Source organism: Cupressus sempervirens, chromosome 9 (assembly GCF_028749045.1).
Source record: "Cupressus sempervirens isolate cs-2001-9-10 chromosome 9, ASM2874904v1, whole genome shotgun sequence".
Lineage (NCBI taxonomy): Eukaryota > Viridiplantae > Streptophyta > Pinopsida > Cupressales > Cupressaceae > Cupressus > Cupressus sempervirens.
In genome coordinates, this window is record NC_143126.1 from 226,693,992 (window position 1) to 226,718,407 (window position 24,416).

Consider the following 24,416-nt stretch of genomic DNA (forward strand, 5'->3'; position numbering starts at 1 on the left):
TATAATTGTATGCTTTTATAATAAGACTTTCATTGACTTTTATTTCAATATTTATAGACTAGTATACTTGTACTGTTATTCAAGTTGTAGTTCATTGACGAATTATATCAATTGTGTTCTATCAATGGTTCATATATTTTAGAAATCAAGTTATATTCTTAGTTGTGAGTTTTAGAACTTTTCATAAATGTACTATTCATGCCATACATATTTAGTATAATATATATTTAGGTCCTATTACAGGTGCATTTTTGTTTAGACAAACCTAGTAGGAGACCACTTCTAATGTTTTCTATAAGAGGAATTCAAGCATCTATTCTAGCACTATTAGATTGTAATACTAGTTACTAGGATGCTCCATATGATCTTCTTTACAGCTGCTTGGATGGAGGCTATCTTTGGTTGTTCTATTGGTATAAATTGCATCATTTTCACTAGGAATTGGTTGAACTCTATGGGTTAAAACTGATTACTAGTAGCTTGGTGTCATTTCACATAGTGCAGTGATTGAATTATTAGTCACTTTTAATTCTCTCTTAACTTGGAGTGCAATATTTCTAAATTCATCAATTCCTCTATGTCCTCTTCATCAAATTAATGTTTAACCTAGCTATCTATATGGAAATACAATTATTTCCTTGTGTATGCTTGAAAGACTATTTTACCAAATACAAAAAAAATTATTTTATGGAAACATGAAAGTTGGGTAATTTGTCAAAGAATTGTGAAATGAGGAAATTTGTTTTAGTAAAATGGGTAGCTAACTACATTGAATTGCATCTCTTATTCCTATTAAATATTTCCTTTACCAAAATAGCCCTAAAGAAGTTCAATAACTAAACAACAATATTAAAAAATGATACAACAATAGCAATTGTAATTTTAATCACTTTCCCCTTTTATACAAGCATGTAACATTGCACTATCTCTTCCCCATTTCTTAGAAGTGAAGTCTTCAATTGGTTTAGGGGAAAATCCATGCGAGGATATATTTCAAAGCTAACATTAAAGATAACCTTATGAAAATTCATTGATCTAAAGTTTTATCTCTAGGTTATTCTAATAAGACAAAAGTTGTCAAAGATTATAAGATTATTGTTGCACTACATGTTTTAAAGTGGATTTTAATATTATAGTGTTCAAATATATTTATCAAAAGAAGGACATAGCATATGATGTGGAAAGTTGTCCAAGATAATGAGAGTGTCTTAGTCTAGGTATTAACAACTAGCAATACACAATATTAGAATATGTGTAGTTATCTGATTTTAAATATGAAATCTTTTGTATTGCATCTCCTAACAGTATTGGGATGCCAGCCAATCAAAGGCGCTAACAAAATAGTCTAACATAAAACTCATAAAACTACTACTTGACACTGAAACATGCTAGTTGAAAGATATAGTACCATTGATTTGGCTTTTGAAGCCAAAAAAAATTTCAATTTGGTACAGTAGTGATGGATATCGATCTTCCTTAATACAAAATCTATACTTGAGAAAAATGTTTGTTCTGGGGATTAGAAATAAATAATCAATACTTATAGTTATTGGTATTTATGCACAATATGATGTTGTAGACTGATATAGTAGACTAAATATATTTTCTATGAAGACTATATTGTGTATATTAGTTGTACTTCCAAGATATGCCACTCTCTACATACATGTTTTATTTGTACTATAGTTTGTTGTACTTCATAGGGCTCTATATTACTCTCCTCTAATATGTTTTCGACTCACATATTGGATTTTCATGATAATATTCTCTTGGCTCATCTACACATATAGTTCAAATTGATAAGGGAAGCTTTATTACTATGGCTTAGTTGGGGGATATATTCTAATGGTTCTATGTGTGACTCACGTAGGTGTCCATGACTTCTTCTTTATCGTATTGGGCTCCACATCTACTACTTTGTGACATTGTGAGCTTCATTATTGGGGTGGGATTATTTTTTGGGACAAATATGTATGACATTTTCTGCTCCATGTAATTGGGAAGGGCAAAGGCTTATATACTCAAATTGGAAATTGTATTATGATTTAGATTTCTAAAAAAAATTACATCTGGCCTCCTTCCATATGACCAATTTTGTAAACTTTAGTAGTTTTAGGTTTGTTTGGCAATAAGTTATAATCATGCTCTTTTTCTGTACTTTTTAGTTACTTTAGAATTTTAATGAGCAAAAGTGAAGGTTTTCTTGTTGGGTTCTTTCCTTCATGAGTCGTTATTGAACTCGTATATGAAAAGTAAATATATAAAAAATGTAGTGGGTATGTCCACTTTTGTTAAAAAAAAAGTATATATATTAAACAATTATATTTATAAGAAAAATCTAATCCCATATTCAATTTGTGTTTCACAAGCCATTTGACAAAAACAACATTATAAACACTATGATACCAATTATATAAATAGGAAAAATTTAAACACATTAAATTTATATCTAACCAACCATATGACAAGACACATTTGAAACACTATTATAATATTATTAATATTAATGGAAATAGACTATTAAATTAGACATAGAAGGCAGTGTTATTTGATTTGAAATTCCAAACTTTCTCAAGTAGGCTTTGTTTATTATCTTTAGACCCGACTTAACTGGCACACTCGAAGCTTTGACTTCGTGTATGTCATAAATGTGGAACCCACTTATTTGGCTATCGTTTCTCTTTTTCATTATGTAATGTTCAAAGTTCACATTTTTTGTAGACAGAATATCAAGATTTGTTAAAATAAACTATTTAATATTTCTCATGTTTGATTATATTGATTATTTAAAATGTATTTTTATTATTCATATATTTTAATTTTCAGTAACTAATTTTTGTTATGCATGCATTTTAATTTTCAGTAACTAACGTTAGTAATCTCTCCACTACTTTTCTCATAGAAGGCCGCTGGTTAGGCACTCTATTTTTGCAAACCAAACCCAAATGCAAGACACACATCATTAGTTCTATGCAATTATTTCCCACCATGCGATCGTCAAACACTGCCTCTTGTCCGCCCATCAGAATTCTGTTGCGTACCCATTCCACGATGTCCCCGTCCTCTCCATACTCCGCCTCACCCGTAGGTTTCTTTCCGCTAACTAGCTCTAACATCACCACTCCGAAACTGTACACATCACTCTTCTCGTTCACCTTTGGCCTATTCGCATATTCTGCATCACAATACGTTCTTAAAATATAATGAAAAGAAAGAAGAGAATTTCTGCACGAAAACTATAATATGTCGATCAGAAAGAGTGAGTTTTGATACCTGGGGCGATGTATCCGTGTGACCCTACGTAACCAGACGCCGTGAATTCATACCCCAGCTTGTTTAGCTCTTTGGACACCCCAAAATCTGAAATTTTAGCCCCAAAATTCTCGTCCAGCAAGATGTTACTGGATTTCACATCTCTGTGCAATAGCGGAGGGCAGCAATCGTGATGCATATAACTCAGCCCACGGGTTACACCAAGAGCAATCTGATAACGGATCGACCATTGGAGATTTACTTGTGGTCTAGATCGATTTCCGTGCAGGCAGTCGAACAAGCTGCCCTTGGGCATGAATTCGTACACCAACAGCTTGAAATCGGAGTCTTCACTTGAAATGGAACAGAGAAGCTTCAAGATGTTAGCATGCCTGATGAGACCCAATTTGTCCACCTCCACTTCCCCCATTTTACTCTCTACTTCGTGCAAACCTTTTCTCTTGCGATTTCTTCCTGATCTGCTCATGTTCCGGCTGTTCTGGATCTTCGTAACAGCTACCGCTTGCCCGTTCTGTAGAATGACCTTGTAAACTTTTCCAACGCCTCCAGAGCCAATCACGTTACTCTCTCTCAAGTTGCGAAGGATGAATGCCTCATCCACATCTGTAGAATGGAATGGCGCCATCTTCCACGCCTGGTTGTCTGGGTAACGCCGCTTCCAGAAGCGACACGGATAAATAAAGAGCGAGGTTACAATGGCTAATATAACTAGAGATGGCACTAGAATGATCGCTAACCTCTGCGGTGACATTTTACTTGACGAGGAGCACGAAGGTAGCATCACATTCGTCCTCCGCAAAGAAACATGGTGACAGCAGATAACAAAATTATTTCATTAATCTGACTGCACACAATGTGTTACAATTTCTTTCTATTTATAGAGACTTCCAACACCTATAGATTTGTAGAGCTTCTCTGAATTCATGTTGAAAATAAACTAACTTCCTCATACATTGCAGAGGATCTGGTATTATTTTGATAGCACTAACAGTCAATGGCTGGAAGTATGACAGACTGGCAGTTTTGTTGTAACTAACCAGCCACATGGGTTTGACTACTTCTAACATCCTCCCTTAATTTCTACACTAAAGACTCTTTCAGTGGGAGAAATTACAATAAGAAATTTAAACATGATAGGTCCCAGCATTAAGCCTTTTGAGGTACCCATTTACAACATAGAAAATTCATTTTTCTTGTTAAGTGGTTTTAGCTTACCACAAACTCTTCGGAAAAAAATGCTCTAAGATCTTTCACCCAAACAAGTGGTTTTTGTTTACCACAAACCCTTCAAGACTTTTAGGTTTTTCACCTAAATAAGTGGTTTAGGCTTACCACAAACCATTCAATAGATTTACTTAAACAAGTGGTTTTGGATTACCACAAACCCTTCAAACTTCACAAAACCATTGCTCCAATGATAGGTAAACCAACTCTAAACTTTTCTCTAGCATACTAATATTGAGTCCATATAAAAAATAATCCATCTACCGAGTCACATGGGTACCCAGCCGCTGTGCTCACTAGCTCTGTAGGAATATTTTCCAGATACATTGTTCATCAATATAGTAAAAACTTTTGAAGTGTCAGGTACAACCGATAGTGCACCTCTTGCTACAACCATCACTATTTTGATCTTCATATTGCAAACATTGACTTCAATGATCAGCCTTTCTTTTCATTTGACAACAACATATCTTCTCTAGCTTGCTCCAACTTGCATTTCCACAACTCCTTTTCTCTATCAGTTTGTTGAGGTTCTCCAATTTCTTTATTTACTAACCTCCATAAAGCCTTCTCTCTTAGAGCATTCTTGACTGCAATCTTCCAATCTGCAAAAGCACTTCCATCAAAGATAGGCAAAACTTCATTTGAAGAACCCATGTTAGCAAAAAGATCAAGTTCAAACAAATCTAGCAATACTCCAACAGCATAACAGCCCTGCAACCAAATATCATTCCAAAAAAAAATCAGCCCTGCAAATAAACCATTTCTAGCAATATATTTTCTTTCAACAAAACCCTCTAGCAATATTTCTAGCTAAACTTCTAAATGAATCTCCAGCTGAACTTGGCTAACCTAGGCTCTGATACCATATTGAAAATTAAAACTATAAAGAAACATGGTGACAGCAGATAACAAAATTATTTAATTAATCTGACTGCACACAATGTGTTACAATTTCTCTCTATTTATAGAGACTTCCAACACCTATAGGTTTGTAGAGCTTCCTTGAATTCATGTTGAAAATAAACTAACTTCCTCATACATTGCAGAGGATCTAGTATTATTTTGACAGCACTAATAGTCAATGGCTGGAAGTATGACAGACTGGCAAAACAATCAATGGCTAGAAGTATGACAAACTAGCAGTTTTGTTGTAACTAACCAGCCACATGGGTTTGACTACTTCTAAAACACAAAGCTGTCCATGTAAGCTGGATTGTCTAAGCCATCAGGAATCCGCCCAGACAAGTGATTGTTGGATACATTGAAAATATTCGGATTCATTCGTCCCAATTTGGCAGGAACGCCTCCAGAAAGCAGATTATTTTACAAATCAAGACTATCTACGTTGGTCAAAATCCCAGGGATTTCTCCTGTTAGTCGATTGTAACACAAATTGAGCTGATTGAGATTCTTCAGTGACATTATTTTCTCGGGAATTTCTTCAGAGAGAAGATTGTGGTCCAGCTTGAGAATGTTGAGTAGACTTAAGGTTGCGAGCTCAGGTGGAATGGGGCCTGACAAGCTGTTGTTGCTTGCTTCAAATTCTTGAAGTTTCGTGAGCTGTCCAACTTTTGGAGGAATTGTTCTGTCGAAACAGTTATTGCTTATCTTCAATCGACTCAGATTCTTCGCTTGGCCAATCGTAGGATAAATCTTGCCTTGGAACTTATTGTTGTTTAGAAATAACCCCTTGAGTTTGGCAGCACCCGATAGCCCCGTTGGAATCTCGCCGCTCAGCTGGTTGTCGTCGAGGTACAGATACTCTAGAGATTTACAATCTGCAAAAAAGGAAGGCAAAGTACCGTTGAAATTGTTGGAAGAGGCTGCGAAGCCATACAACACTCCTCCCTTGCACAAATTCTTCGACAGGGGACCTTCCAATCCGCTTTGAGACACATCAGAGATAACGAAGTCAGAATATGTGCCCAAACTCGGGGGCAACCAACCGCTGAAGTTATTTTAGTATAGCATCAAGTTGCTCAAGTGGGACATCTTGCCGATCTGAGAAGGTATTTTTCCTGTAAGCCGATTCTGCTGCAATTGAAGAAGTCTCAGATATGTGAGATTGCCAATTGCATTGGGAACTGTGCCTTCAAGTTGATTGTGGCCCAAATCCAAAATAGATAACCTTTTGAGCTGGTCAATGTTCTCCGGAATTCGTCTAGACAAGTTGTTTTTATAAAGAGAGAGTTGTGTCAGATTCGAGTGAGCCATAAAAGTGGTAGGAATGGTGCCCGAAAGATCATTTTCCGATAAATCCAAGATCTCCAACCGCGTTAATTTGCCCAAGAAAGTGGACGGAATGCAGCCACTGAAAGAATTATCTGAGAAATTCAGGACTCTTAACTCACTCATTTCTGAGATATGACTTGGTAGCGTTCCAGTGAAGTTGTTAGTCGACAAATCGAGCTTTTGCAAACACTTGGAGTTGAGGAAGGCGTCTGGGGAAAGAAGAGTGAAAGCATTGGCCTGGAGAGTCAGTTCTGTAAGATTGGGAAGCCTGCAAATGGTAGAAGTCAAGTTGCCATAAATCAACGCACCAGTGAGATCGACTGTAATAACTGTGCCAAACTCATCACAAGCAATTCCTTTCCAAGCGCATGGATTTTGATGAGACTCGTTCCAATTGCTCAAAGCATTATTGTTGTCTCTCCAATCTCCATTTTTGATATCAAGTAAAACTGCTCCATCGGGGGAGAGGGACGAGCAGTGGAAAAGCAAACGGAAACAGATTAGACCGAATGAAAACAAGGCGAGCATTGGGTGGACCATGATCGTTGCAAATTCAACTTATCATAAGATAAACGCTGGCTTTGTAGGTACAATGGAGAAAACCCTTCCTAAGCAGCCTGAAATATGCACCTGATACAAGGGAGAAGACCGTTGCATAAACAGACGAAGATATGCCCCTATTTGACCATTGCTTAAATTTATTAATTAATTTAATGTTCACAGAACCACTGTTATATGATTTTTAATTTAATGGGTTTCATGTTTCCGCTACCATCTTTTTATGATGTCGAGGCTGATATCAAATTGTAGAAACCAGAACACAAGTGGTGTGCACTTGCCAGATTTTTTCAACAAATAAAAATAAAGGAAGCTACCGAGCACAGCCTTTTTAGGATGCAATTTCTCCTTGAATGTTACGTGGTGCTGAAAAATGATGAAAAGTCAGCTTTTTAGGTTTTACAAAGCGACGGAATAGGAGGAGACATGAACGACCTGCAATGCTTTCAATCCTATTCGTCTACAAAAGTTCTCGATGTGCGTGTAAAGGAATCTCCCATTCGTTTACTCCTCATTTGATATATTATATCTTTGAAGCTGCAACGATAGTGTTATATATTAAATCATGTCGCTATAGTGCTGATGTACAAAGCAAAGTTTGCTTGCATACTAAAATATTAGTAAGATAATTTTTATTTTTATTATTGTTTCTTCTCTTGTACACGTTGAATACATCATATTAGACTTTTCCTTGTTTGAGATTCATCCTATCTTTTTCTAGAATTTACCTTCTTCGTAGGTTTATCTTTGCACCCTATTAAATCCACAAGAAACTTCACAAGCTCTTTTTTCTTCAAAAGAATGGAAACATCAACAAGAGTGCAATTCACTAAGCACAAATTGTTGTATGAAATATGAAACATTTGTGCTATCAAAATTGTAGATGTACTATATTTGACCCTTCAAGTGGTGCACATGAATGTTGGAACGAGTCATCATTGAGAATGCACAAACCTTACAATAAATATTGTCAATACACATGATGGTAGCAAAAATGATAATTTTTGTGGCATATTTCCCTACAAAATTTTAAAGTTTTATTTTGAATATTATACTTAGTCAAATTTAATTGGTAAATGTATTTTTTGAAATTGAATTTTACTAGATTTATATTTAACAAGATATTATATTTTATATAATTATATATATATAATAGTTTATAAAAAAGAAATAACATATCCAATTATTAATATTGTAATTTAGAAATTAACTTTTTAATAAAATATATTTCATTTGTGTAAACGCACAAGTCGAGAGAAGATAATACAATACCATATTAAATAATGTATAATAATTAATACTAAAAATGAAAAAAAAAGAATATATATATATATATATATATATATATATATATATATATATATATATATATATATATATATATATATATATATATATATATATATATATATATATATATATATATATATATATATATATATTACAGTAGAAATTATGCTAAAATAACTCCAAATATGCTAATAGTTTATTTTAAAATTGAATTCATGTTGGCAATTGTAGAAGCCCAATGGTCTGACCTCTTATATTTGGTAAGAGACTTCACACACTCAAAGGTAGAGCTCGTTGTGGTTTTGTAATAGAGCTACAAATGGATGACAAGTTTGCCATAACAATTTAGCATTGAACATATATCTCACATTCCTCCCTTCAGAGTAAATATTTTTTTAGAAAAGTTTGATAAGTATGGAACAGCCAATGCATCTTTCCATTGCATAAATATAAAGCATGAATACTTGCACTCAAAGTTGATAACAAGTATATAACTTGCAAGTGTTGACAAAAAGTAGATAACTTGTTAGTGTTGCTTTTATTTCAATCATCTTGCACCAATAATTATGATATTTGATATCAACAAACAATTTAGCTTACAACTTTTTTCTTCTAGGAAATCATCTTAGATGCCCACATTTCTTTAAACAAAAAAATAACTTTCCAAATATAAAAATTATATACTAGACTTAGTTAGAGATTTGAACATACCCACTAAAGTTTGAGTGAAATCCATACAATTGCATTCCATCATGGTGATCTAAAGGAACCACTAAATTTGTAGTAAAAGCCGCTACAACTACAATCCAGCATGGTGATCTCAAGTTAGATTCCTTTAGCAGCTTGAGTTAGATTCCTTGAGCAAAGTTTTGTCACTTTTTTACATCTTCCATTACCAATTCAATGGCATTTTTTGTCACTCTCCAAATTGTGGAATTATAAGCCACAAGAGCACCCACATTCATTGTTACAGGGCTATCTTCATATTGTGCTAAAAAGAAGCATCCACAATATATATAAAAATCATATTTTACATGTAATTTTCATAGTTTTAGTAGAAGCATATTCAATCAGAAGAAAACACAATTTACACATAATTAGGGTGTGAATTGGTAGATTCAAATACAAAATGATAGTATATTCACTAAAAATAATTGAGATAACTTACTTTTCTGAATGATTAGATGGCCTCTCAAATTTTGGGAGGTTGGACATAAAGCTGAATTGCTTGAAATCTTGTGTCTACCAATGTAAGTCATGTGATGACACCATGAATACCAGATTATTTTATGAAACCCATGTTATAGAAGCACCTCCAAGCTATAATAGTGTGTCTAAACCTATACACAAATTTCATCAATCCTTATTGTTAAAAGAAGGCCATGGACTATTGTTAAACTAAAATAAATACATACTCAAATCAAATTAACAAGAAAATACAAATTGTAAGCTCAGGAGAAAAAGTAATTAAAACAAAAATAAAATTTAAACTACAAGCAAATATCATATATATCATTTCCTAGGTATACAATATATGAAAATATTATAACTAAATAATGTTTAAAAACAGTATAAATATTAAGCTTAATGATAGGAAGAAACATGCGGAACAATCGAATCCATTATAAAACTTTAAAAATAATGAAAATTGCGTAATTAGTATAAGCCAATATTAGAGTATCATTAGTTTCCCATAAATTTGACACAATTATCTCTTATTGTAGGGTGAAATATATGCAACCATCCCATAAAATCTTTAACAAAATGAGCATTGTAGGACACTATCTATGAAGCTACAACCATTCCTACTTGTCCTTTGTAATAAGGTTAGTTGTTGTTGGAGGATGAGCAAGGAATTTTAAATTTCTTCATGTCTGTCACACTTGTTAAATTTTTATCATTATGCTCATTTATCACACACTTGTTAAAATATTATTTTTATACTCATTTATCAATACATGTTGTTGCATGCATTCTCTAAGAACTAATACAACTTTATGACAACAATGAAAGGGGAACAAAAAATAAATATACCTTTTCAATTAAAGGGAAAAGTAAATATTATTTATAACAAAAGTGTCCAAACTCACTACATAAGAAAAGTAACTTAATGACTATAGGTACAAGGCATTATTCCTATGATATCAGAGCCCATGAAACAACATATTTCTTATGAAAATTAAGGAATATGCTTTAATTTTAGGAAGGGATTGTAGTGGCTATATGCAAAGAAAATAAGGCTACTCAATATTATATTGATCCATTTTACTACTTCTGTAGAGAGAGAGGAATAGAAACATAATATTCTATCTTTAAGTGATTGGGCAATGTTCCAATCAAATACTATTTCATTCCCTACACAATAATTGACTCTAGATGATAGCACATAAAGAGAAAATGTCTTGTGCCTTCGTAAATACAAAAACATCTTAGAACATTACCCCTACTTGAAGTTTTTTGCCCGCACACAAATCTAAAACTATGGTCATCAATACCTTTTATAATCAACCACCACCCCATTTCATTTGATGGTTCACTACTTTTTAAAAATTAGATGCAATAATTTATGCATTCATCATACAATAGATCTAATGCTTGAATACAATCTTTGACTTTTTTTGAAACGTGGCAAGTTTCTGTTGATTCTCCTAGTGCAATGTAACAAAGGGGATTTTACTATCCCAAGTTTTGGAAAGTTACTTATATCAAATGGAATAAAAAACTATTATGTATTTTTGCCATGCCAATAATTAATGAATTTCACTCAAAAATCAAAATATTTCATTGCAACCAACACAACTTAGGATTTTCCATGTACATCTATAATAACTATTATCTAAGAAACAAAATTCATACCAGCAAAAAAACATGCAATCACTATTTAAACTATGCAAAACTCATTTTTGTGTCATGAATCATTTATTATGTCAATGCCCAACAATCTCTTCCACTACTTACAACACAATTCTCTTTCATAATTGCTCAAATTGTTGTCATCGAATTTTTGTATTGCCCTTTAGACCCAAGATGATTCCACTTTCAAATCGATGTTGTGCTCATAAATCATATATTGGTTTTATCAAAATCCCCATGATTTCTCTCATAAGGAAGATTTATCCATAATTTCTCTAATGTAGCTCTAATACCAAATGTGGAAATCAAATTTAAAATATAGAATGCAAAGGGATGTTTCAATATATTTGAATGTATTTTACAATGTAAAGCTCATGACTTAATAAGTCTATATTTATATGAATAACCATCTATGGGACTACAACTACCTAATTGACTTGGGAACTATATGTTAATTATTTTATTTAATCTAAACCTAAAACTAAAGTATTAATGAAATACTCCGATAGATTAGGAAATTAGACTGACTGAAATCGTGAAAGTCACAAAAATCACTTTGGTTTTATTGACATCTTTCTCACAATTTTACTTTATTGTTTCTTCCATGAACCTAATCTGTCACTCTTATTACCTAAAAAAGTTTCTCAAAGGCCTTTAAATACATATACACGTATCAAGCTTCTAACCTACTCCCCAAACCTATTACATAGCCTTTTGAGGCCTATTTTGCCTATTATGGAAATCTTTAACATCTTGATTAAATTGATAAATATCTTCTCTATCTTTGGAATTATTTTTTATGCATCCAAGGTTGCTCTTTCAATAAGGGAAAAAAAACCATTTCTTAAATCAAAATATGCTTTCTTATATTTTTGAAAAGTGCAAGTTTTTCATTATACTCTTTCTTCTTTTTTGTTTACTCCAACACAAATATTTTGTCAATCTTGAAAATCATTGCTTTATCCTTAATAGAGCATGTTATTTCCTTAATAGAAACTTTGATGCCATACTACTGTTGGAGTTGATGAAATCCAACTCTGAAGACTGACAAGAATCACTTGCATGCAATAACTTGTCAAAGGGAAGCCAAGGAAGGAAGAGTGTGGAGCTAGGGAAAAACTCTAAATGGACATGAGAGACAACAAGATATGCAAACACAAGAATAAATGTATTTACAATATGTTGAATGTGATATGAGTTACAATGACGAAGCTCGATTATAAAGAGCTCAAGGAATCTCCTAGAATAAGCTAGAAGATGCTAGGAGATAAGTGTGACAACTAAGCATACATCCACATGAGGTGGAAAGTCCTCGAACAAAGTGAGAGGATAAGTATGACTTGGGAGAGAACAAATTCTCGTATTGTCAACAACTTATAACTAACTCCTAGACTGCAACTAATAAATGAAATGCATTTACCTAAGTAAGCTTAAGTAATAGAATAAATAATAAATAATTATTTATTTACTCTAACATCCCCCCTTAAGTGCAACTTAGGGAAATGCCTTAAGCTCAAAAAACTAATAAATGCAGAAATGGGTCCCAGTAACAAGGCCATGTTAGGTACCCACGTACAAATGCAAAAAAATGCAACCTCTAAAAATAGGGAAAGAGAGAAAACCACGTGGAAAAAATCCTCCCCCAAAAAGAGGTAAGAACCTAGTGAAGAATTGAAGAAGCCTCCAACTAGGGAATGTCCCCTAAAATAGGAACAAAAAGTGATCATGAAGAGCATCACTGAAACATGAAGAAGCTACAAAATCTATCATCAAAAAGAAAATTGTTGATCTGAAGAACTTCCATGGAAGAAGAAGGCACAAACGGAGTGTGTCTATTGTTGGAAATGATTGAAAAAGATCATGAGGGAGATTGTTGAAAATGAATGAAGAGATTATACATAAAAAGTAATGGAGCTAGTAAAGAATGTTCTCAATCATTGTTTTGTCATTGATGTCAAACTTGCTACTTGCAGGAATGACAATTGCTTTAATGATCCAAATACTATCAATTGGTTGATTGACAAGGAGGAGGAAAACAATAAGATGTAACTAGAGTACCTAGAGAAAGGTTGAAGTTATGATGTTGTAATGAAATATAAGGATCAGCGAAGCCAATGATGAAAAAGTGTATTGATGACATACTCTAAGACATAAAGAATGGGCACACTGAAACATATCAAAGATGTAAGGTTTTAGCTAAGTCATTTGTAAAGTCTAACTAAGTTCATTAGAGAGAGAGAGAGCCGAGCAAGAAACTTAGTGCCGAATAGATTCTTAGTTGAAGCCGAGCAAGTTCACTTTTAGAGTGTGTCGAGTAAATATCAAGTGCCAAAAAAAAAATAAGTGACGAGTAAATATCAAGTGCTGAATAGAAAACAAGTGCCAAGTAAATATCAAGTGCCGAGTAAAAAAAAATTGTTGAGTAAACATCAAGTGTCGAGCATGAAAACAGGTGCCGAGTAAAGATATAGATACCGAGCAGGATATAAGTGTTGAGTAACATAGAACAAGCCGAGTATCATTAAACCAATAATGCCGAGTTGCCGCTTTATTTTGAAATCAAAGGTTCACTAGATCTGACCCAACAAGGTTGTTACCTAGAAGTTTATAAACCATATAGAAGATAACAATGATGAGTTGGTGGCACAGAACACCATGTAAAAAGTTTTTTAGCGAATACAACTGGATGCTAGACAAGGTTTCTAGATGAAGAAGAAATATGGGGTAGATACATTGTATCCTACCTAATCCATTGAAACCCTAAAATTGGAGAGGGACAATTGAGCAGGAAAGATATTTCATATTTCTATTTAAGAAGTCATAAGGTCACGAAGCAGTAGTGTGGTGGTGAGAAAGTATGAAATCATGAGCTGCTGAAGAAAAGTGCTAAGGAGTAAGAGAACAAAGAATGCTCTGTTTCGCTAGATGACCACAGACATGATTGCATTGGTTTGATGAGTAAAGAAGACTTAAGGAAAAAAAGCTTGAGAGGAAGACAAGCTAATAGAACTGAAGTGATTAAAAACCAAGGAAAGGATTGAACTGAAGTGTGATCTGTAATCTGCAAGTTATGATGTAAGTTGAATCAGATCAAAGCTATTGTTGTTACTTTCTAGCAATTGTAATAGTTAAGATAAAACCTATGGACTTAGGTTGGTTTAATAGCCATGTTGTAAATCCTTTAACAGGGTGACATTCCAAGTGAATGTTCCAAAGTCCTTTAACCAGGCCCATTCCTAATAGTTTGGTGAAATCCTCTAACAAGGTCACATTTAACAATGTGTTGTAGCCTTTAACAGGGTAGGCTTTTCACAGGACAGACCATCATAAGTGGTTAAAATCAATTGCGCAATTATTTTGTGGGTATCATCCCCTCAATTTTACCTTCTTATTCTTGGAGGGTTTCTGGGTTATCAAATTCTTAGTGTTATGGTGTGATGTATGTTTACTTTTCTTAGTTGTTTCAATATTTAAATTGCATGCATGATAAGTTCAGTTATGCACCATTAAGAATTTTTAGAGAAAACAGAAAAAGTTTTATTATGGCATTTGGACCTTGAATAACTAATTCACCCCCCCTCTCAATTATTCTAAAGAATTATAACTATATGGTAGATGATCCATCTCACTGAAATGCATATGTAGCCAGCCACTGCAATCACCTCGTATATAGGATCAACCACTAAATACACAGTTCACACTATTGAACTATTGAACCACGAATGCATTAGAACAACAACATAACCCCCCCTTAATGCAGACAGGGTGAGATGACAGGAAACTAAGAAGGTGGGCCAGAAATCTCTTGTAGATGAACCAAGAATGATAAGAGAGGAAGAGGTATAAACACCTATAAAGACACAGACACAATGACATTGTATGGGAAAACAAAAGGAAGAAGACCTAAAACATAAAAACAACTATCCCCCCCATGGTGCTTTATAAAAAGGTGCATGTACAACTGATTAAAAAACAACGTTCATGAATCTGAAATGTAAAAGTGACACTTTATCTTAATGTGTATATAAAAGTGCTTACAAATGATGTTTATAATGATCAGAACAAGGAAAAAGATGACAAAAAAGAAAGTATAGCCTAAAACAAAAGAAACCATGCTAGGAAAATGATCCTTGGACCTGAAACACCCAAGATATCCACCATATAGAAAAAATGCCAAAAACATGATAGAAAGAGCATGGGCTTAAATCTAAGGAAAATGACTACATTTATGAAAAGATGACAAAACCAACTTTCCAAAAAAAATAATGTTTTCAAAAAACTGACATGGGACGCAAAAGATATGCATGCCGGAGTCAAAAACACAACTTCAAACTTCAACTAAAAAAATGGGGAATAAAACTACATCAAAACCTAAAAATACCTACACCAATGTCTCTATCTCGGAACCTTCTTTCTAGCACTTCTTTCAGATCGAAAAAATACCTCTATATGCTCAAGTTTTGGCCAGAAAATTGAAGGTAGCTCCAAAATGACCTTGAACGAGAGGTGCAAGAAGTGGATGATGCAGTGCTGATGTCAACATTTTACGCCATTAAATTTGATGCCCAATAGTCATCGCAGCCAAAAAAAGGAGGCCACATGGCAGCCACATGGCAGACTAGCTAATATGGCAGGGGCCATGTGGCAGCCTTGACACATGTCTCACATGGACTGGATTCTGCGTCAGTAATCATAGCAGCCGTAGAGCGACAGAGAAGAGGAATCCACCGGAGGCAATGGCACCCAAGAGGAAAACCCAGCTGCACCACTATCTTGGGTGGAGCTTGGGTGGCTGATCGGTGGTGCGCTGGCCATGGAGGAGCTGGGGTGTCTCACTAGCGGTGCCTCGCTTGTGAGCAGGACACTAGCAAGGCACTAGTGGAGTGCAGGCTACCCTGCGATGGCGCGTGAGCACTACTGCAGTGGCAACTCTTTTTAAAAAAAAATTAACTGTGCATTCGTACGGTCATACAACTGCAAATAGTGGGGCTTAAATTTTTTCAAAAAATTTCCTGTAGCCAAAAAAAAATGTTTTATATGAATCCTGACTGCAAACGGCCTTCTGAATCCAATGGCAATGTTCATTTGGGTCCAAAGTGCTCTGAAAAAATGTTGTTCCCTGATTTGAACAAAAATGCACAAACAAACTTTGTGACTTCAAATCACGGCTTCAAAAATTCTTCAACAAAGCAGTAGCAGGAAGGCTCTGATACCATGTTAGAGTTGATGAAATCTAACTTCGAAGATGCCCAAGAATCACCTGCATGCAATAACCTATCAAGGAAAGCTTAGGAAGGAAGAGCATGGAGCTAGGGAAAAACCCTAAACAGACATGAGAGACAACAAGATATGCAAACACAAGAAAAAATGTATTTACAATATGTTGAATGTGATATGAGTGACAATGAGGAAGCTCAAATATAAAGAGCTCAAGGAATCTCCTAAAACAAGCTAGAAGATGTTAGGAGAAAAATGTGACAACTAAGCATACATCCACATGAGGTGGAAAGTCCTCGAACAAGGTGAGAGGATAAGTATGACTTAGGAGAGAACAAATTCTTGTATTGTTAACAACTTATAACTAACTCCTACACTACAACTAATAAATGAAATGCATTTACCTAAGTAAGCTTAAATAATAGAATAAATAATTAATAATTAATTATTTACTCTAACAACTACAACTATTGTTCTCTTTGAAATGCTTTCTTTTTCTTTTATCAAAAATAATTGGTTGCTATTATTTTCTCAAGATTTGGCATTTTTCTCAATGAAATATGTCATTAACTGATAGATTTACAACTATGTCACATAAAATCAGTATTTTCTAATTTAGAGTTTCATTTTCCCTTTCTCAAAGAAGTTTCAAGTACATCCAGCAGAGCTTTATGTCAGTTTAAGTCTCTTTTGGATATTGAGGTCAAGTCAAAATAACAAAATACTATTTGAAACATGCTTGAAAACTACATACTTGGAACAGTTTAAACTTCTTGAAGTTTTTTCCTCTATCATTTATGTTTAAAAGATAATAGTTATGATACTTTGTCTGTATTCAATTACATTAGACAACATCTATGAACTTTATAAAAAGACCTAAGACTTGTTAGAAAGCCTATTTTTACACCCACAAAATAAAAAAAATGTAAAATATTCATGCATAGTTCATTTTGAGTGATCTCCGTGATTTGCAACAATCTCTATGTCTTTTCTTTATTGATGTGTTTTTCATATATGAGCATCATCACTTGATTAGTCATCTTATATTCTTATACTTCTTTTATCTTTTGGACTACAAGAAAACCATGAAGAATATGAGATGCTTACTTCTTGACTAAATGTTTCTATCCTTCGTCTACAAAAGAAATATGAAGAAAATGAGAAGCTTCTTGTTCATTTCAAAAACATTATTGAGAAATTGTATCCAAATGTAGTCATTCTAGATGTGACATGTTGAAAGAATACAACTCTTAGAGTATTGGAAATTAAACATTCCTTATGGCTTTCTTAATAAAAATATGTATTTAAATCAATGATCTTTTGTCCTACATCATTAAACTTGGTGGACATGTGTAGCGCAAAGGTGTCTTGGTCTATTTAAGTACTTCACCATGAGGCTATAGATTAAAGAGAAGTCAATATTATAATTCAATGATGGTTATGGCATATCCATGATACATTTTATTGATTGTGGTGGAGGAACTCCCACATCATTTTGTAAGAAAGAAAGCATTGAAAAAAATAAATTAATATAGTTTTTATTACCAAGTTAGTTTATTATGCTACTTTGTTGAGTGTCTTGTAAGAAACAAAACATTTAAAATAATTACAGTTAATATTGTATTAATTTTCCTATAGGAAAAGAATATTAAGTTAAAATATTTATTTAAAAATGACTTAAGAGAGAATAGGTTGATTTAAACATGTATTGTCTCTCTAGAGAGAGTAATTATTAAAGAAATATTGTCTCCAAAGATAAAAAGTTGAAATTGTCTCTAAAGAGAATAAATTACCTTTGTTTCATATTATCTTATAGAGATAATATTGTAACACACCCAATTAAAGACAATATTTTACACAATACACACTTTTATATTGTCTCTTAGTAAGGCAATTAATTAATTAGTTGTCTCAAAAACACAAATAATAGTACTAAAAAGTAAAGCATAAAACAATAAGAAACTTATAACAATAAGATTTTTTTTAAAATCTTAGCTACTTGGGAAACCCGAGTGGGGATGATATCCACAAAAATGTAATAATCAAAAGGTTCTATGTTGGGAGTTTACATCCTATTCAGAGTTATTATGTATACTTACTAGATAAGTTCTTGCAATAGGACTAGACCATGTTCAAAGTGTCAACCTTTTTAGGAGTTGTAATAAAATAGAAGCTCACTTTTCTATAATGATATTAAATCGATACAATGAGTAATATATAAATAGTAAAGTGATCGTACTGATATCTGAATATCTGATTAGTCCTTTTTGTATCTCATATTTGTTTCTAGCTATACAAAAAATACACACATTTTATCATCATAGCATCATCCATAAAGATCCCATAATGTCCACATTACATTACCACACTTTGCATGTGAAAATTGATCCACTTATACACCCTTTCAAATACTTTTTCCAACTAATGATAATGATGAAAGATGTAGCACATCCAAAACTATTTGTCAAAATTTTATTATAGAGGGAACACCTTAATATCTAGGATGTCATCTCTACATTTCCAAGTAATTGAAATGACAAGAAAATTCAATTCCTTAGGCAAAAATTCTCGAGCTCTATCACTTGCCATGTATAAATTACAATATGGAACTATCTTCATAGTTCTTAACTAAAATATGAACCAACTGCCTTATTAACTCATGAAAACATATTGGCCTCTTTTAATATAAAAAAGTAGCAAAACATATTGAAATTTTATTTAGATATGATACTGACTATGTCCAAAATTATGGCCAATTAAACTTACTCCGCTAAGCTCATTGAACAAAACAAGTTGACTGCTAGCATTTTTAATGCTAAATACTTGACATTTTTTCATACTTAACCTAAACCAAAAGTGGTTGTTCCTTCAAGCAATCTTACCATATGAATATTTTTCTATCAATGACAACACTCATGCCCTTATACTTGGTCACTTGCCAACAGGTTCTAATACCATGAATAAATTAGTATTATCTAAGAAATAAATTAGAAACACACCAATACAATATGAGAGCCGAAGTCGAGTATCAAATAATGCATAAAAGGAGAATACATATAGGTTCCAGTGCTTTCATGAAATGATATTAAATCCTCAAACATGAGGGGTCACAAATAAAAAATAACAACCCATTAACTAGGATGAGGTGTCAAAATAGAACATACACTTGTCTAATAGACTCTAAAATGATTACAACTTATGTAGGCAAGTGTCAAATAAGTATGGATGACTAAGTAGGATTAATAAGCCTAAGTATAATTAAATAAATACACTAACAATAAGAATAAAGGGATTACTTCTAATTTCTTTGATCAAGAATATAGCCTTGAGAAGCTCAAGTTTGGAGTGGAGGATCTTCAGCTTGGTGCTTAAGATCCACAACACCATAGTTAGAATTTTGGTGATTTTTTTCCCTTTCTATACCAAAATCTATTAACACTTTAATCTTGCCATCAAAAACAATTTCTGCGCTTGTTTTCATAAACAAAGCTTCCTTGGAAGAAAAATTGTTGAACCTCTTTAAACTTGCCTTCAAACTACCTCCCTTACCACTACCATACCACTACCACTCTTCGTCCTGTCCACTCTCAGTCTTAGACATTATCACTATTCAATAAATTCCATCCTCAGGTTTAGACATTATCACTATTCAATAAATTTTGGAGAGGGATGAAAATAACTTTCCCACTCTAATTTTATTTTCAGAAACAAACACACACATCATTCTAAAGATTAAAAAATCAAAAGAGAAATAAAAATAAAATTACGACATTATTCAAGTTCTGTCTATAAGAGTTGTCTCAAAACACTTGACTTTGTCCTATTGAGAGTGACTGGAGATATGAGTTGGGAGTGTTCCGGTGAAGCCGTTGCTGGACAAATCGAGCATTTGCAAACGCTTGCAATTGAAGAGGGCGTCTGGCGAAACAGCAGTGAAACCATTACTCTGAAGAGTCAATCGTGTGAGATTGGGAAGGCTGCAAATGGCAGAAGTCAAGTTGCCTGAAATCAACGCACCGGTGAGATCAACAGTGGTAACTCTGTCGAACTCATCACACGCAATTCCGTTCCAGTCTCTCCAATCTGCCTTTTTGATATTAATCAAAATTAGTCCATCATGTGAGAGGGAAGCACAGTGGGTAAGCAAAAGGAAATTGCTGAGAATTAATGAAAAGAAAGCGAGAGTTGGGTGGACCATGATTGCTGCACTATGCTATGCAAATTCAAATTATGCTAAGAAAACGCTGGCTTTGTAGACACAATGGCATAGAGCTTCCAGATTTCCATTACACTCTATTCGTCGCGTCAGCGATGATGTCAACTTGGAAAAACCAGAAAATATCGAGTGGTGTGAACCAGCCCAATTTGGTCAACAAAAATGGGAAACTTCTTAGGTAGTGCGGGTTGCGTAGGATTCGATTTCTACTTTGATATAATTGCGCTTTGTAGGTTCCGATGTTACGTGATACTGAAAAGCGACGAAAGATGCGGAGACGTGAACGACCCGCAATGCATTTGATCATTTAATAAAAATATATTTTATTAAGTCTATGAATTAAATCATGTAGAAGAGAGGATTTTGGAATTGTGTTTAGGTGACGTAGGTGTAAGGGATATGAAGAAGGTGCAAGGGATAAGTTTATAGGTTGTAGATGTGAGAAGAAAAAGAAATAAAGTAGGAAATCATATTTCAATATTAATGGATGGAAATGAATTTGACTTTTGCATAACTAGCTTATATATATTTTTATATATATAAAAAGTCAAGAGTTATTTTTCTAGAGGCACCTATTTTCATAAATTGCCTCAGTGTAATAGGAGCATTAATTCAAGATTCAGATATAGATATTGCGAAGTTTTTATGTTTTCTAATATGCTTTTGATTTTGATTTATTTAGTTTTACTTATCTTTTTATCGATAAAAATATTATTTTTTCAGTTTTACCAGATGCGAAATATGGTATCTACCAAATAGCATTTATTTTATGTACATTCTAATATTTTTTATAATTCTATTTTTTACTAATTTTTAGCATTGAATTAATTCAAATGAAGTATTTAAACAATGCAATGTAGTAATGTGTGCGTCTAATAGAATTTTTGTCTACAGACTCTATGTTAGTATTTTCTCCTCGTGCCTCCAATTTGAATTACTAATTAAGAGATGTTGTTAAAATCTGTATTAATACACCGGTTTATGCAAATTTAACAAATATTGATATTAAATGGAGGGAAATCCGAAACGTTAATATCAAATGGAAGGAAATTCGAAACATGGGCATGAATGATTGTGAAGGAGGTATAACTATTCAGCTACCTATCAATTTTTTTTTAAATGCTAAATTGTTTACAACAAAATCTGCTCCCATTGTAGAAGCCTCTCGGCTTAAAGAAAGTATAGTTGGGCACATGTTATGAGATTTGAATAGTTAAATACTACATATATTGTTGATAAATAGGAGATATTTTCCACAACAATATTAAGATTTAACTGTTTAGTTTTTGAGTCAAACTCATTGACCCATATATCATGAGTAGTTCACACATGAGTCCATCTCTCATGAGAACAAATGAAACACTCAACACTCATTGGATCTAGGTGATGCTCACATAGGTGAAGCACCGAGACTTCCTGGGAAGTCACCCATCCTGGTACTACTCTAGCTCAAGCATGCTTACCTACAAAGTTCCCTCCATGGTTAAACCCACTCTTCTTACAACCCCATTTGAAAACCCTTCACCAAGTGTTGTCCCTTATGAACCATTCACTAGAAAGCCCCTTAAGCTCATCAAGTGATAAGTAGGAGATATTTCATACACCAAATCAAATTGTAATATTGTGATATTTCCCTCAAGTTGTAGTAATATTGGTATGGGTGACCTCTCGTTGCTTCACCTCTATGAGCATCACCTACATCCAACGAGTGCTAAGTGTTTCATTTGTTCTCATGAGAGATGGATTCATGTGTGAATCACTACTCATGATATATGGGGCAATGAGTTTGACTCAAAAACTACATAGTTAAATCTTGATAGAAATATCACAAATTGACTTGCTGTGGAAAATATCTACTACTTATCACTTACTGAGCTTAAGGGGCTTTCTAATGAATGGTTCATAATGCACAACACTTCATGAAGGTTTTTCAAATGGGGTTGGAACCAACATGGATTTAACCATGGTGGGAACTCTATTTTTAAGCCCACTCAAGTTGAAGTAGTATTGGGATGGGTGACCTCCCAGGTAGTCTTGGTGCTTCACCTTTGTGAGCATTACCTAGATCCATTGAGTGCTAAGTGTTCCATTTTTTCTCATGGGAGATGGATTCATTTGTGAATCACTACTCACGATATATGGGTCAATGAGTTTGAGTCAAAAACTACATAGTTAAATCCTAATAGCAATATCACAATTTGACTTGTTATGGAAAACATTTCCTAATTATCACTTGATGAGCCTAAAGGGATTTCTAATGAATGGTTCAGTGGACACAACACTTGGTGAGGGTTTTGAAAATGAGGTTGCAAGGAGAGTGGGTTTAACTATGGAGGGAACTCTTTAGTTAAGTGTGCTCAATCTGGAGTAGTAGTGGGGTGGGTGACCTCTCGGGAAGTCTCAGTACTTGACCTCTGTGAGCATCACATAGATCCAATGAGTGTTAAGTGTTCCATCTATTCTCATGAGAGATGGATTCATGTGTGGATCACTACTCATGATATATGGGTCAATGAGTTTCACTCAAAAACTACATAGTTAAATCTTGATAGCAATATCATAGTTTGACTTGCTATGGAAAATATCTCCTACTTATTACTTGATGAGCTTAAGGAGATTTCTAATTAATGGTTCATTAGACACAACACTTGGTAAAGGTTTTGCAAATGGGGTTGCAAGTAGAGTGGGTTTAACCATGGAGGGAACTTTATAGTTAAGAGTACTTGAGCTGGAATATTATTGGGATGGGTGACCGTCTGATAAGTCCTTGTGCTTCACCTGTGTGAGAATCACCTATATCCAATGAGTGCTAAGTGGTCCATTTGTTCTCATGAGAGATGGATTCATGTGTGAATCACTACTCATGATATATGGGTAAATTTGTTTGACTAAAAAACTACACAGTTAAATCCTAATAGCAATATCACTACATACATTGTATTTTACATATTCAACAATTAGTATTGATAAAGAGAAAAAGTGGGAGATAGAACACAAGAAAGGTGAAATGTCAAAAACCATAGGAGAAGCTAAAGGTTTATTTTCATAGCGCACTCTAAATTTGCAAAAGAAATAAAAATATGTATAACTCCTTGAGTATATAAATTGAAGAAGACAACAAACTTTAATATTTTTCTTTCAATTGTTAACTTTCATAGATGCAACTCAATACTTGAAGGAGTGGATTTATAGTCACAAATAAAGGTTATTCAATAATCTTTTAAATGTGAACTACATTGAATAGAGTAATAAAATTATCAAATTTGCAATAGAGGACCATTTAAATATCTACAAGTTAATTTGTGAGAAAATATGAATGTTTGCAAAATAGAAGGAAGTTATTAAAGTGTCAATTTATGCAAAACTATCATTCTAGAAGGTAGTAATATAAGTGGGAAAAAGTACAAACATGTATCACCAATTTACAAAGGAACAGGCTAACATGAAAAAAAAGTGTTAAACTTCAACAATGTAAAAGTCATATTTTTGTTTTGAATTTTAAGTTATTGTAACTAATGAAATGTGTATAAAAGGATAAAGTTTGTGTATG

The 24,416-nt window shown here is 33.5% G+C and overlaps 1 pseudogene across 1 annotated transcript; it reads right to left on the bottom strand.

Moving 5' to 3' along the window:
- Window positions 1-2,852: 2,852 nt before the first annotated feature.
- Window positions 2,853-20,989, bottom strand: LOC149538326 (uncharacterized; annotated as a pseudogene). Its single transcript, XR_016356520.1, has 4 exons — window positions 20,473-20,989; window positions 5,660-7,289; window positions 3,274-4,064; window positions 2,853-3,175 (listed from the first exon to the last, which is right to left on the bottom strand). The product of XR_016356520.1 is annotated as an uncharacterized LOC149538326 (transcript).
- Window positions 20,990-24,416: the final 3,427 nt, after the last annotated feature.